The sequence below is a fragment of the Manacus vitellinus genome, unplaced genomic scaffold, assembly GCF_001715985.3.
Source record: "Manacus vitellinus isolate BGI_N305 unplaced genomic scaffold, ASM171598v3 scaffold_3_pilon, whole genome shotgun sequence".
Classification (NCBI taxonomy): Eukaryota; Metazoa; Chordata; class Aves; order Passeriformes; family Pipridae; genus Manacus; species Manacus vitellinus.
In genome coordinates, this window is record NW_021940535.1 from 26,624,351 (window position 1) to 26,648,665 (window position 24,315).

At 37.1% G+C, this 24,315-nt stretch overlaps 1 protein-coding gene and 1 long non-coding RNA gene across 2 annotated transcripts in view; one reads left to right on the plus strand and one right to left on the minus strand.

Moving 5' to 3' along the window:
* The window catches only part of MEOX2 (mesenchyme homeobox 2), a 168,975-nt gene that overhangs the window by 64,660 nt on the left and 80,000 nt on the right, over positions 1–24,315 (plus strand). The gene's annotated exons all lie outside the window — the stretch shown is intronic.
* LOC108640249 overlaps positions 19,686–24,315 on the minus strand; it is a 28,696-nt gene continuing 24,066 nt past the window's right edge. The window contains exon 4 of the long non-coding RNA XR_001921042.1: positions 19,686–20,262. This is a non-coding gene — a long non-coding RNA (uncharacterized LOC108640249). The remainder of the gene's footprint in view (positions 20,263–24,315) is intronic.

Consider the following 24,315-nt stretch of genomic DNA (forward strand, 5'->3'; position numbering starts at 1 on the left):
AGAAATAAATATATTGCAGAAAAGGCAACTGGATAGGAATGAGAAACAGTAACTTCAGTTTTAGCCTAACAAAGAAAAGAAAGAAAAAGGGAAGATGTGATCATGATAGAAGAGCTCCAAAAAGCAGAAATTAGGCACCTGTTCTTCTGGCATTTCACAGTTGGGATTGATTCATTAATTGTTTGATTCCCAAAGGTCAGCATTGTAAAGTTATCACAGTGAGGTTTGACACTTGTGCTCTTTTCCCACATCTCTACATTTCTGGTCACAGTTGACAGTCAGTACAAAACTATACTCACAAACTAGAGTCCTCTCTTCTGTGTTCAAGGAGGTCTGCACACTTAGTGTGGAATAGACACAGTGACAGCAATTTAGAAAATTCTGGACATTGTTACATTAATGCGAAAAATGTTCCTTGACTTTAAGAATATTATCTAAAAGCTTTACCAATGGTTGAAAGCTGAGCAATAACACAAGGAGAGACCATCAAAATTATCGCTATTTACCCCTGGGCGTATAAAAAGCAAGCACATGTGGATGGCTGACCCCTCTGGTAGTGGGATAGGGGAGCCAGAACACAGCAACCTAGTCTATCAAGTTATGTTCCCAGATCAAAGGTAGCTAACAGCTGCTGGAAGGGAAAATAGGATAAGGAAACATGCAGACCTTTGGAATTATATGAATCAGTGCAATAAAAAAGATGTCTTGAGATGAATCCTGAAGCAGCTGATATTGGAAAACCTGCTAAGTATACAGTTTGTGTTAATTTAAAACCTAATTACCTTTCAAGGTAATACAGATGGGCATTTGGGGGCTTGTCTTCAGTCTGCATTCTAGGTGAGTTCAGCAAATATTTGAAACATAGGAGTTAATTAAATGTCCTGTGCAGGACAGGATAAATGTGATTTTGCTATTAACACAACAAGCTCACTGCAAGTGAGTTAGGCAGATTTAAATGAAAAATTCATCTTCTCTCTGAAAAAGAGAACATATCTGACAGCCAGGATACTGAGTTTGATGGGTCATATATAAAAAGAGGTTTGGAACTGTTGGCTACTTCTTTTCGTATTTGAAGGAAATTGGATTTGCAAAATTCTTCTTGTCCAGAATTAGGAGGAGAACTTAATTTTGAGCAGCAAAAATCCCACAAAAACTCACCATCCTTCACTCCTTCACCCTTTCACTTTTCTAAAGGTTTGGAGAATGGACCTGTAGGCTGATAATTATGTTGTTTTCAAAGTCAAAGTATGTTTTAATGGAAATATGCATCAAATAGTTTCCTTCTCACTTAAAATGCCTTTAATTTTAAAAACTTCAGAGTGTTTCAGGAAGTATTTTGAGTCTTATAGTTCTTCCCTCCTACTGACAAACACATACTAAAAAAAAAGAATATTTCCAACTAAGTATCAGCAATTGCCCGTGCTCATATAACCAAACATGCTGTTTTAGTAATATCTTGTCAGCACTGCCATGGTTTCATAAAGCAGAATTTCACTGGAAATGTTCTTTCTTTCTTTTCAGATAAATACTTATATATTCATATATACATATATATATACACATATATATACATATGTAGAGAAAGTTATTTTATTTAGTTGCAGTCTTTTCATGACTTGTGTAGTAGGATCTGTGCTGTAACCTCTCCCAGACAGAATCTACTGTGTAGACATCTGAGAAATATAATTATGTGTTTGAAATGTGTGTACATAGCACTCTTCCTTCACTTTATTAGATCAAGTCATAGTATTTAATCTCTTTGCACACTTTGGATTGTGCAAAAAGAACAGAAACTGGTTTGTTCATTGTCAGTACCTGACTTTATAGACCACACTGAATTCTGGAAGTTCAAGCCAGAGCTTCAGTGTCTGGTTGTCATTCTCCAAACCACAGCCAGCATTGGGCAATGCCCTCCCTTGTGGTGCAATGTAAAGAAAAAAAGGATTTGGAGGCATGACAGTGATCATTCTTAACAGATATGTTACCTGTGGTGTTTCATGTAAGATTTTAATAATAGAAAGCTTTTGCCAATAGGGATGTTGCTTTCTGTTGATATAACCTCTCTTCTGAAAGGAAACCCTAGGAAGTGGTGACTATGAAGAATTTATTCACCTTTTCTTTGATGACAGTGGTCAGCAGATGGGATTTCTGACACTAGAGTTAGAAATCTTTTGGAGAATTACACAGTGGTGGGGAAAAGTCTGAATGATTTGTCATTGGAAGACTTTCTACAGTTCTAGGACTTGATGTACCTACTAATAGGAGAGTAGAAAGAAATATGAATGAATCTAACAGTAGTGATTTTTTACATTTCTTCTCATATATAGTCAGTTGATATTCATTTTTTTTTTCTGATTTATGAGAATTTCCTCTGGCTATTCTTGGTTCCCATGAAGTTAAAAATGAGCATCAATGGTTTGAGTTACTTTGCACTCAAACTCTTTGAACTGCCTTTTGTTTCTTGAATTTTGTAAGTGAATTTTGTAATTGAAGACAGACTACTCTAAAACTGCTTTTCCAATGACAGGTAAGATTAAGTGAGACACATCTAGTATAGTACCTGCATTTGCATTTATTGGTCCTGTAGATGTGAACTAGAAAAATGTTACTCATGACAAAATTGCTATAAAAGCATAACAATATTTAACTTTAAGCATACCGACCACACACACAATCAGTTAAACAGATGAGGTTCATCACTTCCAGAGCCTTAAACATAAACCTCCACAGGATTTTTCTCCTAGGAATTCTTACGTGATAAGAATTCTCTAATGCTTTACTTAACTATTATCAAACTGTGGCCTAGATTACATTTATAAATAAAAAATATAGAATAAGACTTCAGTTCTCATGTTTCCTACTTTAATCAACATGAATTTGAGGATATTCAGGGCTTTCCAGCATCAGATATGTTATATGGCATTCATTCTTTTCCCTCAGGACTCTGAATAAATACTAATTAAAATGAAGCTAAAATGTTCAACTTTTTAAATATGTATCTTTTTTTTTTCCAGATCTACTTTTCTTCTGGATAACAAATGTGAATACAGACTTATTTCCTGCCTAACTTACTTTCCCATGCCTGTGTACTTTCTTCTTTTTTGTCCTTTTTTGTATGAAGGAAAGAAATAGTTTTGAAGAAAGCTGAACCCTCAAAATCCACTGGGTATTGTTGTGTGCTAGAGATTGCTAAGCATAGTATGCTAACAATGGGCCAAATACTGTACTAATTTCTCTGGGATAACTTTTGGAACCTGAGGATTGTACTCATTGAAGGAGGATAGCAGAACACCCAGAATACTTTCCTGAGCTCATTTTTCTATCCTCCTGTATAAAGTTTCCATGTATCACTGGTTTTTCACCTGGCAAGGTAATGTAGTAAGATCCGATATCTTAAAATATTACAAAAATTCTAATTCTCTAGGTCTTTCTGTTAGCACCCAAATATCAGGCCAAAGTCTGATATTGTTATCTGGAATATGAGGAAAGAATTTTTGTGATTATGCACCATTTTGGCTCACCCTTAAATCTTTAAACTGATTGCTAACATGTCTCAAACACATTTCAGAGTTAATGCTCTTTGTTGTGGGACACGTGTTAATTGAAATGAAGTTTTCCAATGCAGTGAATGTGGAAATGTGAGGAGAAGATAAAGTTCGTGTGTAGTAAGAGTGTTTATGTGATAGTAGAGCCTACAGAGCTCAGTAGCTCATGGGCTTGGGTCCTTAGTGTAAGAAGAAGTACGAACCGGACAACAGAGAATAGAACAATGATTAGATATCATGATTTGGACATCAAGAATAATCTTGGATGTCAGGAGGAATTTTGGACATGAGGAAGAATTTCTTCATGGAAAGGGTTGTTAAACATCGGAATTGATTGTCTAGGGAGACAGTGGAGTCACCATCCCCAGAGGTGTTCAAGAAGTGACTGAATGAGGCACTTAGTGCCGTGGTCTAGTTGACAAGATGGTGATCAGTCAAAGATTGGACTTAATGATCTTAGAGATCTTCTGCAACCCAAATGATTCTGTGATACTGTAGTGCATGGTAGGGGTTAGGTCTGATTTTAACAATGGGCTCAAACTTCTGGCTAACTGACATTGTCAACATACCTTTGTGTAAGATTTCAGTGTCCTCTACATGGCTGTGGAGATGGGGATAATATAGAGCACAGAAAGCACAAATTTCTCACAGAACACTTCTGTGTATCTCAGCATAACTCTTCCTTGAAGCCTGGGCCAGAGTTCTCACTTTGCAATTTCTTGGAAAGTACAGCATGGAGTCAGATAGGGGTTACGGAATTTATAACCCTAAATGTTGTTATTAGTAACAATTTCCAGTTGCTGACAAAGGCAAAGCACCACACAGTTGCTGCATAAGCAAATATTTATGTATAATACATGAAAAGTAAACAGCTTTTACAGTGTTTCTTAAATAATTTCTCAATGTGATCAAGAAGTTAACCTACAAGTGTTTCTTCCTGAACAGACTAGTACAATCTGTTATTACGAGATACACTGACAGAATTTAAGTTTGTCTTGTAACATTGACTTATAATGTAAAGAATCAGTACTGCATTTGGATTTCAGTGCTTTAACAAATGTATATAAGGACATTATTTCCTGTGTCATCTCGATTTCAGAAATTATTTCAGTCTGTGTGGTCTGGAATACAGAGGTGCAACTTGGATTTTTTTTTTAAACCTGACAAAAAGATTTTCAGTGGTTCTCATGACTTTCAAAAATGTTTCTCTTGTCAGCAAACAAAGGTTTGGCAGAGCCCTTGTAACTAGACATATTCAGCACTTTTTCTTGACTTGTTTGCGTCAGCTTGTGTGGGAGCAAAGAAAAAAATCAAGTATTGCCAAACCTGTGGACTCAAACGTTATCAATTGGGCTCCAGAAATTCAGAAAACTTCCTAAAATTAATAAACTTAAAAGAATATATATAGAAGAAAAGGGTCTTTCTGCCCACTCTGTGATGGTTGACCGTTTTGACCCATAATTTGAAACTTTTCTCTGTGGCAAATACAAACCTGAATCTACTCTAAAGGGGGAAATTGCACTTAATTTCACATGTCTTTACAAGATTCCAGAAGTTGGGCCTTTAGGAAGACCACCAAATAACAACAGACTTGTAGTAAAACTATAGTATGTTTTTGTTTTACTATAGTGAAACAATGCTGACATTGAAAGTGTTTAATCTGTAGCAACAGCATTACAGGTTTTGGGATGAAACCTGACAGTAACATTATTCTTTATCATTCAATTTAACCTCTAGCCAAACCCCTTGATCTCCTAGTAACATCTGTGTGTATGACGAGAACAGGGCAGAAAGCAGCAATGTCATTTCACAGGGTATTTGGATATATCTAAATTTAGTTTCTTTCACGCAAAACAAAACTTAGACATTCCCTTTGAAATAAAGCTATCTGCAGACAGCTTTATTTGAAGTCCATACTCTGAGGAAGAACTTTGGAAAATTGCATTGATCTCATGGCATCCTTCAAGCACTCCAAAAAATTTTGAGCACAGTCATAACAAAACCTTTACTGCACTGGAGTTTCCAAAGAATATGGTATTTTGTAAAATGGAAACTTTTAGAAATATATGAGGTTATTTTGGTTGCTTTTGGGAGGCAACACATAAGTGAAAAAATGTTTGTGGTCCAGGTTGGAAAAAAAGGGGTAGGCCTCACTCAGCTTTTTTTATTGTTGGATGCATGAAAAACTATTCTTTCAAGAATTTGAATCTCTGATGTCACAGGCTTTTGTAAAAACCATCATGTGAGAGACAGTTGAATCCCTCCAGTGTAAATCTGCCACACATGTACAAATTGGAGAACTGTTTTTGTTCCAGTATGGAAGACTTTCATGTTTGGTAAAAATAAAAATGAAAATGAAATGAAAAAGAAAAAGAGAAAGAAAAAAAAATAAGAAAAAGAAAAAAGAGAAAAAGTTGTTCTGGAGTCAGCTTGTAGGGAAATGTGCCTGCTCTGGACCCTATGGGACAGGGAGTGAGGTAGGGAGGATCCTCCAGCTACTCCTTCTGGCTGCTGATTCAGCTGGGGGAACTTCTGCTGGACTGGATGCAAATGCAGTTGAACAGGAGACCTGGGCCTGCTCTACCTGGTATCTGACACAATCTTGACAGATGGCAATTTTATATCTATAACTATACTGACAAAGATTTTCCTCAATCTCTCTCTTTGCTTATATACTTACAGGTATTTATGCATATAAACTTTGAGAATTTAACTCTGACAAATACTAATTGAAATAAAAATTGCTGCTGAATTTTTGTGACTTACTTTCTTGCTGACCAGTTTCCTGCCTAACTCAGCCCCGAGCCTTTGAGAGTGCAAAAAGTACTAAACAGCCTGTCTGCATGGGTAAGTTATTCAGGAAAGACTCCTAAATGTGCATGTCTAATTACCCTACACTCTTCCATCTGAAGTCTCCACTTCTGCTGTCTGCATGTTGGCCATTACATGGTTCAAACATAACATGGTTCTTCCCTCCTTTTTAGAAATAACAAAATGTTGACATTTGACACATCAGTTGTACAAGTAACAAGGAAGCTGGATGTGTGTGTTTTTGAAAAGCATTAGTTTTTCTTTTCCCTCTCTTTGGGAACCTCCCTAAAAATTTGACTTAGTTCCAATTTCTTCAACAATTGGCCAAGACATAATTCCCAAATTTCCCTTTCCATCTCTCCCCACTGAACAATATTCTACTTCCCCTGACATGCCTGCTAACTTTTCTGGGAATCTTTATCCAGACCACAATAAGCTCAATATTTTCAAGATGAAAATCCACAGCAGCTTTTCTTTTGCCAGCCTCTGACCATCATTTCTTTTCTTGTTTTCTGTTTAATGCCAATGCTAATGTCAGCCTTTCTCTTCTTCTGTCTGCAGCTGAGCTGTTACTTACATGCATCCTTTGTATATTATTTCCCTCTGCTTAGTCTTCAGCCGCATCCCTTTCCCTTCATTCTCCATTTCCAAGATTATAGTTCATACTGTGCTTATCTCATGTCCTAACTGCACTTCTTTTCCAGTTTAGCCTTTCCAAATATGCTATGAAATCATTACGCATAGCTTCTGAGAAATCCTTCCTGTACCTTTTCCCAGCCACTCAGGAGGACTAGAAATCAGATGAAGATACGAAATTAAAAATGTTCTACGTGTCTCTCACTCAGTTGTTTTCTCCTTTGCCATATCCCGAAGCCTCTTCAGAGCAATTTTACAGTGGTTCCCCATTTAACTATTTAATTCCCATTTTAAAGTATCCTACTTCACAAAATCTCAAATTATACTGCTGTAAAGGTTTAGTGAGTTTTCTACTTACCTTATAGACCTGGCCCTTTTTAAACACTGCCACTAACTTATTACAAAGAGAAATTTTTATTACATTTTGGCACAGCCAATGATGTGCATAGAGAGGTGTATATATACATATATATATATAACTCAAGCATCTGGCTCTTAATTATTAGACCGCATCAACCATTTGTCCATCCAGGGACTATCTGTAGCAAAGTCTTTTATCAATGGGAAACACTCATTCTTCCTTCTTTCTTTATGAATGCTCCAAAGGGAATCATAAAATCATCATAGAATCATAGAATGTTTGGGGTTGGAAGGGATGTGAATGATCGTCTAGTTCCACTCACATAGGTAGGGGCACATTCCACTAGACCAGGTTCTATCCAGCCTGGCCTTGAACACTTCCAGGGATGGGACATCCACCACATATTTGAAGGCAACATGTACCAGCATCACAGTAAAGAATTTTTTCCTATTATCTAAACCTTCTCTCTTTCAGTTTAAAGCTATTACTCCTTGTCCTATTTGTATAGTCCCTCTTGTGAAAAGTCCCTCTCCAGCTCTCTTGTAAGTCTCCCCAGAGCCATCTCCTCTCCAGGCTGAACAACCTCAGCCCTCTCAGCCTGTCTTTATAGGAGTGAATTAGCTATATCAAATACACTTTTTAAATCTGGAATTACATTGTTCTTTAGCTATTACACCATCCAGTAAAAATGACATACGAAACTGTGTAATTTCATCTCCCCAAAGCAATAATGGTTTATGCCTGCTCAACTGTTATGCTTCATGGCCTTAATTCCTAGGTAGAACTTCTGAAATCTGCTTTCTGAGATTAGCAGTGCCCTCTCGCCTGATTTGAAACAAAAATAATTGGAAAGGCACATATACCAGCTTCCAGTTTATAAGAGTTCATTATTTGAAATCCCCTGAGCTCCTCCAATTAGAAAACAACTTTTTGACTTAATATCCTTCAATTGTTAAAAACTTGCGTCATTGAGAGATCACAGTGAAACGTAAAGGTCCCAGCACATTGGCACTTGATTGTGAGGGGATGTGATTGTTCCACATTTAGACTGGAAAGGGTTAGGAACTCCGCTTCCCAATGTGCTTAATGAATGAAAGGAAAATTGGACCCTTGAGCCAGAGGCAATGACCTAACTGAGTGAAAAATGTTTGCAGGTTAACAAGGGCAACTGTTCCTTGCTATAATTCCCACTGGAGGTGAATGACAAAAAAGGCCAATAAACCTCAGACTTTGGATTATTTATTAACCTGTTTTCTTCCTAGAAGAAAAGACCCTAATGTAGCTCTTGGAAGACAGAACTGAAAAAGTGTCCTTTCACAAAGGGTAAATTAATGACCATGTGCACCGCTTAAAAAGATTAAATTATAATATTTAGTATCATTATATTTAGTATAATTTAGTATCATTATCTCTGTAATCAGTCAGATTTTTAGAAAGTCAACTTTACCGGGACTGAAACACAAGGAAATAAAAAATAAAATTGATTAAATGACTCTAATTTAAGCCATATTAGAAGAAAATGTAACTGGAAAGGACATATAAGCATTGCTGACACTGAATCAGAGAAACATATTTTATGTCTTGTCTTTACAAGCACTGCTGCCTAACATGCTGACACAGCAAATCCATAGCTTTCCTACAAGTACTCAGAAACTAGGGTGTGGTGGGACAGCCAAGTGTCCTGATGGAGAGTGGAGCCTCTCTAGTTGGAAGTCACGCAATTCACTTCTCACCCTGGAAGACAGACTTGGTTTCCAATCTTAACCATTTGTAATGAAGTAATGGAAAGATTCCTGTTGTCTTCACTGAGATCAGGTCTGGAGCCTAACACAGAGGTGATGGAAAAAAATTGCAGGGTAAGCACAGAACAATGCAGGAAAAGACTTAAGACTAGTAATAACCAGTAGAGCAGCTGTCAAACTACCTTTGCAAAAACTTCTGTGATGCCTTTTCAGGAAACAGTGTAGACTAGTCAGGAGAGAATTGAAGGGTATGATCCAAAGTTGAGCCCTTTCAGTGTGCTTTGTATTGTATTAGTCCCTAACAGAATATACAAATAACATATTGCTTCCTGTATTTGAAGTGCCAAAAATGAGATAGTTGCAAGCATTCTGCAAACCATATGTCTGAATCAGTCTGAGGCTGAAGCAAAAGGAAGGAATATGAATTTACATAATGCAACTCTCTCTGCAACATAGATAGGATAACCATAATGCACAGATGTACTATTAGTAATGGGAACTGCATTTGACTTCGTATTAAAACAACCCTGTATTTTCAAAAATGCTCTTTCCTCACCCTGTTGTGTACCCGCACATGAAAAAGCGAACACTGGGTTTATGTACTGATTTCCTCTCAGAATGACAGAACTGCCTTCCTGCTCAGATCTCTTCCTGAAAATGTATGATTAAATTTGTAGGGTCTTTGGCTGTGGGCTTACAAGTCTCATTGAATTCAAAATGGCTAACCAACTTACATTTGATTATTAATTCTTAGGTAAAGAAAATGTCTGAGAGAAGCAAGCTGTGCTTTCTATCCCAATGACTTTTAAATAGTGCAGGTCGACCAGCATGCCAGGTCCTTTTTCACCAGCCAGCTTTCCAACTACTCTGCCCCCAGCCTGGAGCACTGCCTGGAGTTGTTGTGACTCAAGTGCAGGACCCCACATTTGGTTTTGTTGAACCTCATACAATTGACCTCAGCCCACTGATCCAGCCTGTCCAGATCCCTCTGCAGACCGTTCCTACCCTCAAGCAGATCAAAACCCCCACCCAACTGGGTGTCTTCTTCAGACTGACTGAGGTTGTACTTGATCCCCTAATCCAGATCATTGACAAAGATATTAAACAGGGCTGGCCCCAACACTGAGCCCTGGGGAACACCACTAGTGACTGGCTGTCAGCTGGATGTAACTCCATTCACCACCACTCTCTGTGACCAGCCATCCAACCAGTTTTTTACCCAGTAAAGAGTACACCCATCTAAGACATGAGCAGTCAGTTTCTCCAGAAGAATGCTGTGGGAGACAGTGATAAGATCTTCACTAAAGTCCAGGTAGACACATCCACAGCCTTTCCCTCATCCACTAAGTTGATCATGTTGTCACAGAGGGAGATCAGGTTAGTAAAGAAGGACCTGCCCTTCACAAACCCATGCTGTCTGTGCAGCTGCCCTCAAGAAGATGTTGAGAGTAGCTGCCCAGGAGCAGGTGGCAGTGCTTTTCATGGAGATTCCCAGCTTCTGTGTTAAATCTTCAACATCATCTCTAGCACCAGTAAGTAGGTGTTACAGCTGTTTCTCACAGCTTGAAGCTTGGTTCAGTTGTAGGGAAGTCTTCTAAAATCAAGAAGCTGTAGATAATAGAGAACCTGCCCTCTATCCTCTCTTTCTGAGAGACAGTACTCCTAAGTTGGGTGCCTAAAGTCTTAAGTCTGTGTCTTTGTCTAGACAGGCCAGATGTATTCCTGATTTTAAGAGGAAATTAAGTGAAAACTTGCCCAGTGTTGCTGGATATTGCCTGCAAAGTTTCATCTCTTGTCTCTTTATTGCATATTCTAGGAAACTGTGAAAGCCTGTGTAATGAATCTTTTTATTAAAAAAAAGAGGAAAAAAGAATGAAAATAATTAAAATGAGACAATAACAAAGGAGAAAAAAAGTAACTGGTGAATAATATTTAGGTTAGTAGAAAAATGCTTCTTTGAGAAAGTAGCCAAATTACTAACTATAAAAGGGTAGAAACGAAACATTTTGGTACCATGAAAAATTAATGAGTGAGTAGGAGGTCAGAACTATAGTGACTTTTATTCAGCTCAGCTTGCCTTAAACTTGGATATGAACTTCTGAACTTGGTTTTCCACAACCTTTCTAGTTTGGGATATTGGTTAAGAAATTATTAATCATGATATATATATCACTTTCTTTCTGAGTTATATGGGATATTGATGAATCATCTGTACTGCTCAGAGATTTGAAAAGCTTGCTACTCTCAGTAATCATTTATAGTCCATTATACATATATGCTTCTGTTTGTAATTCTTCTATATGTATAGTTTCAGGGTTTAAAAAAATAGAATTTTCTTGTTTAGGGTCCTTTAAACATGGATAGACATTTTTTCTCTGTTAAATTCTAAAGAGGAAAAAAACTAAGTTTTTTTACACAAAACTATTCTTTCACTCTGCATAAACTCTCCTTTATTCTTTATCTCAATTTTTGGTAGGCAACCACGCTAGCACTTGACTACCACTTTTGGATGTTCTGGAGGAGAGAAAAAAAATTGGCCACATTCTAGTGTTTCAAAACATAATCAGTATGTATTAAAGCTTTTGTGTTATTTCCAACAAAAAATGAAATCTTTTCTTTACTGGGCACTTTTCCCAGGCACATAGTATGCAAACTGAATAGGCCATGAAAGTTCACTGACACAGAATTTCATAAAGGTGTTATAATGACCCTAAAAGCCTACTTCTACACCAGTTGTTTCATACAAAATTTGTAACCTCACAAATGTTACTATACATGCTTGCAGTCACATCATCACTGGCTATGATCTTGTCTCATAAATTAAGTAAGGTTGGGTCTTGTCAGTTCTTGGATAGAAGGCCTCCAAGGAAAACCCAGATGGTGCAGGCATTGATAGCAATTCAGTGGGAAGACCACCTACTGTGTTAGTACTCATTTTTCTTCTGGATTGAGAGCATTGTGTTTGGAAGGATGTTGCTGTTTTTTTCTGAGGTTGAAAATAAGAACCTGACCAAAATTAAGTATTTCAAGGCATCATAATAATAATCCTACATTATGAAACATAAAAGTACAGGAGTGGTTCAAATATTGCCAGCTGAAATCAGAAAAATATTAAAATTAATTGGAAGTATCTTTTTCCCTTTTTTTTTCCATTCTGTCTTCATTCAGTGTCTGTCCACTCCCTCTGTGAAATATTCACTGATAACTGACAACTAAAAGCAATTTTTATCTTCATCAGCATTTCCTGCAAGCTTTTGTAAAACATTTAAAACTCAAAAAGCATTACTGCAACAGAAACTGGAAATTCTCTCAGATGGGAATTTGTAGAGGTTTTTTTTAAATCTTATTATTTCCTTCTGTGGCATAGAACAAATAAAATGTTAAAATGTAATCTGTTCTGCCTTATTTCACTGACAAATTTCATCATGTCCTGTGCCTCCATAACCCTCTGTGGGCTAGAATACCTGGTTACACCATAGGTTTTTGGTGGAGCAGGGAGGGGTGCAGGCAATAAATGGTGCTACCTGAAAACCCTGGGCCAGGGGCACTGTGGCAAGTGAAGCACTATTTACTATTTGTTGTCTCAGTAGTGTGTATATTCTTCTTATTTTCTCCCCAAGTGCTAAATCACTATTACAGTGCATCACAGCAAATCTTGTTTAGGAGTGGTTTTCAGTTGTGGTTTTTTGTCATTTCCTCTAATATGCTTTAAAAAAAATAAAATGATTCATGAAACACAGACATTTGTCATGCTAAAGAGTCTTAAACCCAAAAATTTGAGGAGAAGCAGTTATAGTAGAAACAAATTGTTAAAATTCCTGGTAGGAGATATATGTATATATGTATACATATACATACACACATATACCTATATAGGCTTCCTCACAGCTAAAATATGAATAATACTGTTGTGATTTTTGTATGCAGATTGACAAGATTATAACTGTTTCCGAAGGTTTAGCAACTAGTTTTAACATGCAAAAAGATTTTTTCAAAACCTAGAAGATTTCACAGCATTAGAAAGAAAAATCTTTGAAAGTGATGATTGGCTAATTTATTCGTAGCTATAAATAATGGGTCCCTTTTCACAGAGGATGTGAAAGACACATTTGCCTTCTACTCTGAGAGCCCAGCTGCTGTCAGGGTGCTATGTCAGAGAGTGTACAGTGGAGTAAAACTTCACATACATTTGCAAATACTCAGTCCAGAGGGGGTTCACTGAACTTGATGTTGATTATTCATAAACACAAAGTAGTTCTCAAGTCAAATAGTATTTTAAGGGAAAGTCACAAGGAAATTACATGTTCTGAAGATATCAGCAAGAAATCACAACCAAGTAGGGAATAACTGTAGACTCTAATAATGTGAAAGTCCTATTCATCCAAGCATGTTTCAGTAAAAATAATTGTGGTTGGTACTAGGCTTTATTTATATTTCTTAGAGCTAAATCTAACTGGAATAAACTTTGTTTCTTCTATTCTGTATATTTTTCCTTTTTCAGTGATGGGCTTCCTTTTATACTTCAGCTTTATTATCAAACTATGAGGGCATTTAAGGACTGTTGAAGACAGTGTTCAAATGAAGAGTTCTTATTCCACAATACTAGTAAATTGGGAGTAACCCATTTGTAATCACACTTGCAGTCTGCTAAACTGGAATATCCAGTGCAAAACTAAGCTCTTTCAGAACTTTGAATTTTGATTCTAGATTTGTCAAATCTTACTACCTCTGGAAGGTTTAAAAAAACCCCAAGACTGTCATTTCAGTCACCAGAGGGGCTGACTTACTCAAAAGCACATTGATGTAATAGGAACCAGGATGGATTAAAAGCTCTGATGGGAGGGTATAATTAGACAGACTTTATATTGTGTTCCCCAGATCCCTGTTTGGTATCTTGGTGAGATGCCCTCTCTATTCTTACTAGTAACATGTCTGTTTGATGGCCAGAATATTCAAAGTTGATTAAAGACTCTGAATATTGTCAAGTTCTGAGTGTTCGACATGAAACATTGTTTAAGTCCTCTAATATTTAGAAAGTGCTCAACACCTCTTTTATGAAAATCTGTTTTCTTTGAGCCAGGCCTATAAAATTATTGGGCACCTCAGAACATATAGGTCAGTCTCCTTCCCCACTAGCAACAAAATCTCAGCTGGGCAAAACTGCGATTGCTTCTGCAGCTTACCATGAATATCAAACCTCGGGAGGATTTCACTACCTTCAGTTTCTCCCACCAGCAATTCATAACAGTAATTAAATAAGTTCTGTCCTCTTTTGGAACATGGCCACAGTTTAAACTGTTCAGAGGCAAGTGAGTCAGATCAGGCTGAGTACTACCACCAAGCTAATCCCCTTTTCTCCAACAGTGTTCCCTCCTGGCCTTTGTAGTTTCCTCTTTGCAAAAAGCACCCCTCCATATTGTATTGGTTAACTGCTTCTGAATTTGTATGCAATACAATGTGAGGTAGCAGACTCCTTGGCCCACAGGTTATGTAATTTTACAACCTTAAAAGGTAAATTACTGAGAGATTTCTGGTGCTCCAAAAATAAGTAAGGGGAATATTTACAAAGTAAGATCTGGATATGATCTTTGCTTGAGTTTATGATCCTGCCTGTTGTTCCTCCATGTTTCCCATGGCTCCAGACAGACTCAGTTTATTATCCATCTCAGATATACTGCCATCTCCAAGCTTCTGGCAGTCACTGTTATGTCACACTGATGTGCTGCACAGGAAAATTTTTCTGCATTTTTTGGTGGAGAAATAAAAAGTTATTGGCATAGGTAGTTTGGAAGCCAGAACAGCTTTCTTACCCAGTGAGATATTATTGTGTTTCAGAAGCATCTGAAGGGAGTCAAACCTCGTCCACACATATGTTCAATTTTACATGGTGTGTTTAGGCCAAAATTTGGGGCCAGCTGCTCCTAAGTCTTTGGCATGTGCTTTTCTTTAACCACATAGAGCACTGGCTGTCTGTATCTGCTTGCACCATTGTGACCTCAGTTTCAGAGCCATATATAGGTTTCTTACCCTCTGAGTGTCTTTAAAAGAAAAAAAAAAAGAAAATACATCATTTGGAGTTAAGTCTAGAAAAGCAGTTTGCTGTCTTTTGGCTTATTAAACTGCAGTAGTACTAGAAAATATAATGTGACAACTACTGCCTGAATTTTGCATCTATATGGAATAGATTTTAATATTGTTTTAAAACTTAGACAGTATAGGAAATGAAGCCTCAAAACTCATGTATTCTGGTTGCATGTAAACTGGTACTTTTTTGTCACACATGAGGACAGAGATTAAAAACAACTTTATAAAGTATTTATGAGGTTTTGATTTACCACAATTATTTTCTCTGGCTTTTAGAGTCTCTGAATAGTATCTTAATGCTAGATCATATTTTCTGACAGCAAAACACCAGATACACTGTAATGATTTGGCATTCAGCCTTTTGGAACGAAGGCCAAAACTAGCTAAATAAATCTTTTTCAATAGCAAGGAGCAATGATTGCATTGTAAACTCTGCATAAATCTGTGATATTACAGAAAGCAAATGTTTTGCAATAAAGTGACTTGAAAAAAAAAATCTATGGAAAAAATTTCCCATACTGGAAAGATGTCAACATGGCATTTTGCTACCAGAGTCTTCTATACTGTTGCAACTGAATATTTAATAATGTGACAAAAAGTGTTTTTCTTGATCATTGTACTCAAGACTGGGTGAGAATCTCAGACTGGAGTAGTATTTAATAAAAATATTAACTTTATTAATAACATAAAACACATTTGGATTCCTAGTAGTCAGTTCTATACAAGGTTAAGAAAAGGCAGGTGATCTGTGAAATTGCTTGAGCTCATGCTATGCAAGATTTCTATGATGAGAGGCAAAGCTCTGAGTTAGTTCGTATTCAGCTGGAGACAGTGGCGTAAAATATTCACCGATGTGCATTTACTGATAGTGGTGTATGACTGTAGGTGTTAGAAGTGATGCAAGACATTAAGGTTGTTGTGCTAAACACTCTGCAAGGGTGTAGGCAGACACCCTCACCAATCTCACCCAAAAGAGCTTATACTTTAAAATACAGATGCCTCAGACCTGGTTGAAAGGGAAGCAGACATTTAAGAGAAGCAACTTATGCAAACCACAAAACTGCCAGTGGCAGCAGTGAAAGGAGGAGCGTTTCTGGAGGCTGAGCACCATGGTGCAAGCTGTGACTTTCAGTCCATGGGAGGGTGGGTTTGTTTATTTACCCTCAAACTTTTGTGCGTGGAATGACTGTATGGAAACACAAAGCCATACGCTGATGTGACCATGCAGCCTCACAGGTCCCTCCAGCAGCTCTGTGTGTGTCAGACAGGAGAAACAAGAGGGCCCCATGGTGCTCCTCAGGTCAGAGCCTGTGAGCAGAGGGGTGGGTGCCCTCTGTGACCCCCTGCTCTATTCTCTTCTTGAGAAACTACCTCGGTTTGGCTTTAAAAAGGGCCAGAACCAGCTGAACAAATTTATGGCTATTTGGTGTAACATTTCCGTGCAGTTCAGGTTAATAGTTCAGTTGCAGTGCGAAGACTAAATCCACGTTCTCCAAATCATACAAACTCTACCTCAAAAGAAATAACAATAATGATAACTGTAACAATAACAATAATACTTCTTCAACTTGTTACATTATTAAAAAACCCAACATCCCGGCAAAGATAATTGGCCGAAACGGGGAGGGAAGGACAAACAAGGATGCAGAAGCCCATACTGATGTGAAATAGATGGCTCATAAAGTCCTGCGAGGGCAGATTTTAACTCCTCGGGCTTTATGATGACCCTTTGTATCACCATTTGGAGCTATTGCAGCAGCTACAAATAAAACCGGGGTGAAGCGACGCCTTGCCCAGGCTCCCCGCGCCGCTGCTGCCAAGGGGCTGTGCCGGCGGCGGGCGCTGCTCCGGAACGGCGGGAGTCGGCAGAGGGCAGAGCTCGGTCCCGGTCCCGGTGCCGGTCCCGATCCCAGCCCCGGCCCCTCAGGCTCCCCGCGCTGCCAGGGACGAGGCACCGTCCCCGGAGCTGACGGCAGAGGGGAATCTCGCAAAGGATGGTGGTTAGGGAGGGCTGCAGCGCGTACAGGCATGTAGGAGAGGAGCCTTGGAATAAATCCAGAGACCAAATCCTTGAGTCTTAGCAGCTGAAAGATGTTGAATGCTCTCCTTAGGCTGAAAAGCGCTTGGCACGCTCCCGGAGAGTGTGTCAAGACAAGACTGGCACTGTGGCGCTCCAGCGACCACGCGGAAAACCTTAGGATTACAGCTGTAACTTGGCCACTTCCTCACTTACCGCCTTCGGTTTCAAACCTCTCAACCCATCTGAAGCGGAGCGTCCCAGCATGATGCACTTCGCACATCTGATTGCTTAATTATTATCTGAGTTTCCACACATGTAGAACCACAGTTTCACCTGCTCATGTGGCACCCACATGTGCTGTCCTGAACACCAGGGTGTGAGCAGCTTGGGATCACTGCCAGTTTGCCTGGTATCTTCTGCCTTTGCTCATGCTCTTCATTCCAACTGCAGCTTCTGCATGCTTCCCTAGGTATGAAAATGTAAATGCATGCACAAAATAATTGTGCAGCTCATATAATACTTAGCAGAATCTTTGTTAACTGCTTTGAAAGTGAAAAGCGCCTTCTAAAGACAAACGGTTAAAAAGAATCTCTGCACAATAGCTAAACAATTGCCAGGGAAAGTAAATACAGTTTTTAAATTTTAGGGTTTTTTAAAAAACTTCCCATCATTTAAAGCCACATGGACTTTAATTTAAAATGTTATCATGATGGCTGTTCATCAAGTGTATATTAAGTATTGCTCAATAAACAAAACAGGTGTTCTCTCAGAACCATGTCAGAAAATACATTTTTATTCTGAAAAAAATCCACTACAAGTGTTTTCACTTTTGTTATGCAAAGAATACATCCCCTGTCCTCATACTACAGAACTTTTTTTTAGAAGTTATTGTTTATCTGTCTTTCTAAGTGTAAAAAATATTGATCTGAAAGAGTCTTCAAGACACAGGCAGAAAAACGGTTTGAGAAAAGCTACCAATACATTTATGTCCAGCAAATGAATGCAGGTTAGAAGAAAAGGGAAGTGGGAAACAGATTTCAAGGAACCAGGTACTTGCTGTGTGTACTAATTAGATTAACTTGCTCCTCGTCTAAAGCAAAGTACACTGCAAAATACAGAGAGAAGAATCAGTGATGGTTTTTTGGTGCCTGTGATGGTCCATTTGCATTGTTCTGGGACTTTATGAAGAATTTTGTTGTAAGGGCTGGTTTCCTTTGCCAGCCGTTTCCTCTGGCAGGCTGGCAGCTTGGTGACACACAGATAGCAGCATTGCTTATGTTCTTGCAGCAAAGGTGGAATGCAGCCTCTCTATTTGATGTTGTGGCTCTGGGTTCATGCTATAATTCAGTCATTCAGGGTAAGGGGGCCAGAAGGCAGATAAGCTCTTTTCCAAGCAGCTGTTAGCAGAGTTTGCAGTGTGTGCTTGAAATGTCACCTGAGCAGAGGCAGATTGATTTAGTAAACTGAGATCTGTCTTGGAACTTTGCAACCTTTCCCATCTTTGCCATTGCTTTCCTGCTGAATCACCTTTTTAGCCTAATGCCTTGGTTTCTTCTGTAAAATGGATGCAGTAAGCACTGCAGAAGCAATCAGTAATGTGTTCTTCTTTCTAGACAGAAAATGTGATGTATAATAACTGAACATTATTTATTTTTGTCTATGTTTTAGAAGACAGGGCAGGTTTTGTGTGGTCCTATTGGCTCCTCTCTCATCCTGCCAGTACTATAAGAACAGTGTTAGTGTAGGGTTTTTTTTAAATTTCCACTTGATTGTTTCAATCAGTTCAGAATAAATGAGTATCCATGTGCTTTTGGGCCAATTTTGAATGGTTCTTTCTTAACATTTTCTCAAAGAACTTGAAGATACATATGAAGTCCCTGTCATGGCAGAGGATTCTCGCAGTCAGGCAGCAATTGGTCATAGACCACCAAAATTAGAGGTAGGGAGTAGGTAAGAAATCTTAAGAGTCATTTAAGTTTGGGAGAGTTTTAGATATGCAGAAGAAGGAGGTACATTCCAAAACTTAAGGGGGCAGCATTAAACAGATACTTAGTTTAGAAAAATATCTTAAACTTTGTAGATTGTTCTCTATTTTCATATCAATAATGTATTCGACATTTTCAAGTGATAGCATGTCAAGAACATCACAAACATCCACCCACTGTCTAATTGTGCTGACTAGTTATTTCTAACCTGATAATAAGCAGTGAATTGGTTAACAGTGTTGGTACTTAAGTGTACATATTTTGCTTCAAGGCGGACACTCCAGCAAGATGAATGGGGGAAGTTAACTTTGCTTGATGCTATTGTTTTAGCTGGTAAGGATGAGGACTCAACAAGATGAAAGTATGTTGGTTTACATTGTCAAGGCTATCTTCACAACCAGAAGCTAGAAACTTCCTTTATTATGAGAAAACAAACACATAAATTCTGGGAAATAGAATAAAACATTTCATTAATCTGCATGAAAGTCTTAAATCATTCAGATTCGTAGATTTGCCACCTATGGTAATCTTTTTCTTCTGCATTTGGAATAAGAGTTTGTTGGGATCAGACAGCATTTTTGCTTCCATTCATTGATGGGCTAAGAAATGACAGTAATAACAGATACAGCAGGCATCTTTTCTTCAAAATATAGTTCTTCGGAAATGGCACAGAAGCCAAAAGAAAGGCTTATGGAATGCTACCCTCTTCTATTGAAATCTGTTCAGAAAAATAAATGAGATTCTGTTCTTGGCTTCCTTTGCCTCGTTGAACAATATAGGATAAGTCATTTGATCTAGCTTTACACCAGCTTCTAAAGTGTGAAACAAGAATGAATGAGTTATGCATGTTTTCTAAAAGTGCTGGTAAATGCAGATGAAAAATTATGTCATCCCTAAGCACCAAATTGGGTGACCCTTATTCATATTGAAATAATGAGGACTATTTACAGAGTAGCCTGCTATTCACTGTGACTAAGGATGACAGAATCCAGGCAGGTTTTGCGTTGGCCCAAAGAATACTTCTGAATTGCTCATTTTGTTCACTTTTACAGTTCCATTTTCATAATATTAAAGGGACCTGAAAATTAATAAAATTGCAGGTTAGTGAATGATACTATATGTTTGAAGATATCCACACTCTAACAATCTTTGACTATATCTTCAAATACCAGTATCTCAGTTGTAGTATTACTGCTGGGATTTTCAGAAAAATAGCATGTAATGTCAACTCTCCACTTAAACTGTAACCAACAAACCCTGGGGAGCTATCAAGTTATCAGTCTTTAGTACCGAAAGCATAACACTGGTTTTAAGTATAGCTACTCAAAATGGATCAAGTTACAGATGGGTTGTGTTTTAGTGAACTAAAATTAATAAGATATTTTTAACCAAACAGAAAAATTCATAAGTGTAGATATCTGTAGCCAAGTTCCTGATTCTATAAGTTAATTTTTATTTAACCCTGTGAAAATTAGTTGTATGCACACATACATGCATGCAAACCACCTGTGAACACTGAAGTTTTCAGTACTTTGTTGCCCATAACCTCAAGCTGGAATAGAAATACTTCAGCACTCAAAATCTGGATCAGCTGCTAAGGTCTAAGATGTTTGCATTTGAACTTTGTGTACTTTAGAGGTATATGATATATATTCTGATCTGAATTAAAATATGTGGTAATTGGTAGGAAATAAGACAAAACCTTTCCTTGGGAAACTGAAATGTTTGTGTGTCAGATGTACCCATAAATGTTTTCTCTTTCTAAAGGAAAAAATATTTAGAGATCATGATGTGAGGATCTAAATCTGAGCAAGTCACTTCTGAAGAAACAGTGGAGGAAACATCTTTGGTGGCCTGAGGAAAACAATTAGCCATTGTCCTATGTACACTTAAACATGTAAAGACAAATCTGCTTGTCAGATCAGCTACAAAACTGGGAATTTGAAGGCTTATAGCAGCCAGTATTTCACATTTGCATTCACTATTTTCTGTCATTCTGTAAAGAACATGTCTCTATTTTCTGTCCAGTTCCACTGGTGAATCTCCAAGAGACAATATCAGTTTGGCTCCAAGTAATTAGTCTTTTTTTTTTTTTTTCAAAGCACATAAATTGTTACTGGGCCATTAATTTTGAGTGAATCTAATCCCAGTTCACTGTTGATTTTGCAGGGAATAAGTTATACTTTTCAGCCTATATAGCAAGGTTGTCACATTACCTGTCTGTACAGACTCTTTAGCACATGCTTCAGTTAAACAGAAGATCAGGACAACAAATACTAAGTTTGCTTTTTGTGACTTTCACTGAAAAGTCAGAAAATCCACAGATGTCTAAATGAATTACAGAGCTACAAAAACAACTTTAAAATACCCCATGGAAGGTATTTATCCATTATTTTTAAAATGTTTTGAGATTTTTAAACAGAAGGAAAGGAAATAAAAAATCCTTAGTGCTATTGGCTTTTTGCATGCATATGTAATATTTAATTTCAAAATTAAGATGTTCATTAAGACGTTCAGAACTTCTAAAGTGAAACAAAGACAAAACTGAGTTTTCCAAACTGTACTTTTCAAAATGCAAATAGCAAAGGAACACTGGTTGCAATTTTATCGTTTTTCTGCACCTAGTCTTGTGGTGGATACAGATTCATTAATCAGAGATATTTATATGCTTTTCTTAGCATACTTTCCTAGACATCACATAATTTTGTGCATATACACATAATATCTATCTATATTAGAAAACTGTTATTTCAGTTTTCCTGATGGGGAAGTTGAGGCACAGAGAGACTAAGGGACCTTTTCCAGATCGCAGAGGATATGAGTTAAAGCAGGCTAAAAGATCTTGAATTTATGATTAACTTCTAAATCACTATATACCTTTTCTTAGGACAAATCAATGCAAACAATTAATTAAACTGCTAAATGTTTATTTGAAAACCAAACAAAACATTATTAATTTAATCTGGCAAGTAAAAATCCCCCAACAACCCAGAATATTTCTAGAGTTAACTTTATTTTGAAGTGTATTTTATGGAAAGGAAGAGCAAGATTGTTATTTTTTTCCCATCAGAAAGATCTGTGCAGTTTGCCAATATCTGCCTTGGCAATACTTTTGTAGAAATGTGTATATTTTGTCTTTTAGAAAACTGATTTCCCAAGGCTGAGAAAAACTGTGAGCAAAATTATTTGGCAGGAAACATTTAAACGTGAAAATATGAAATATAATTCAGATTTGATAATTCTGTGTCAAAAGACACACTACTTAGCAATTCTTTAAAGACATCTTTAGCCTAAAAATATCCTATTGGTTAAGAAGAAAATGAAGGCAGCAATAAAAATTCACATAACAAAAACAAGAGCAATAGCAGTGAGTTTAAAACTGACTCTGGGGAAATATAGACAATAGATACAGGAAGCTGAAAATATCTTAAAAAAACTCTGTAAAGGATGGAGGAAAACAAGAAACAATACATTAAGTATATATAAAAAAGTGAGATCTTATTAATGGTTCAAATCCTGTACTCAGCAAGTATAGTAAAAACATGGATCACTATGTGCAAAAGGCAGATGTGCTCATACGTATCTGTTTTTCCAGAAAAGACAGGAAGATCTATTTCTACCTTACAGCTAATGTAAAGTATTTTCTATCCCATCAGTAGCTGGAAACTGAACAAATATTTTTTTTTTCCAAATGGGCAGTATCAGGCAATAGACTTAAACTAAAGCTAAGGTAATTTATTTCAGTGTACTAATAATTTTTTAATTACAGAATGCAGGGGAATTTGCAGAAAATGAATGCTGAGCTTTTAAATGAAAAATCTGTTAAAAAGCATAGAAAAGACTGATTAAAATGGAGGTAATAAAGAAATAAGTGTAGATGACTTATAGTCAAATAGGGAAAAATATTTCTCGTGTGGTACTGTGAGGATCTGTTTTTCAATACCAGGCCATGTCTTTAGCAAAGTCTGGAAAATCTTCAATTATCAACAGCAAAACTTACAAGTGACAAAAGCATTTAATGAACAAATAATGATGATGAAAGAGGAATGAGTTAACCTGGAGTGCTCATTACAATAAATCCATTACAACAAGATATTTTTGCATGGACAAAACTGAGGCCAAAGGAAAAAGAATTTACATAAAACTTATTATTGGGAAGCTGAGTCCTCTAGAAAAGACTTAAATATGAAAATAAACTAAAAGAATAATGTTATGATTAAAATGTAAGATGCAATCCTTTCATGTCTAAGCAAGAGAATAAAGGTGGTGATACTCCCTCTGTTACTGTCATTAGTGAGGACATTCCTGGAATGCTCTGTCCAGTTCTAGCATTAATGCTTTGTGAAGGACCTTTACAAACTGGAATGGGCTCAGAAGACGACTGCAAGAAAGGTATGAGGTCTGGGAAATGTGCTTCATTTTGAGACACTAAAGAAGCCCAGTTTACTTTAGGTTAGAAGAAGACTTAGTCACAGTCTGTAAGCCCATCCTTGGAAAAGATTTCATTGACCAGTTCTATTACAAATGAAGTATAATAAAGTATTTAAAGTTAATTTTTTTTAATTATTAGTGTTACTTGATCATTATCCAATTAATGATAAAGATGGAACTACTGGAAATTTAATTTTGACAATTCTGATCTGGAAACAGAGCACAAATATCAAGTGATAGTAATTAATGTTTGGAACAAATTCTGACATAGCAATGTGCTGGATTTTCCATCTGTTGCAGTTCTTAAATTGAGCTGTAACATATCTCTCAGAAAAGACACCTGATGCAGAAATTGCTGTGTCCTGGTCTATAATTTATATAGCAGGTCAAGTTAGAAGACCAAAAGGTATCTCATGGCTATAAAATCAGCAAGGAAAAAGTAACTAGGGTACACTGTGGTGAAAAAGACAATACATATATACTACAAATACTACTATCATAATAAAAATAAAGTGGAAAGGGAAAATTATATTAAATAATAGAAGAAAGCATCACTGTTTTTAATGCATTGCTGACAATTAAAAGACCATATTCTGATACTAAACCTTCCTCTAACTTCCTTGCTTTGTCCAATTCAAGTAATTTTTACTAGGTACAGTTCTGTCTAATTTGCTTTGTAATTTCTACTGATGAGTTGGAA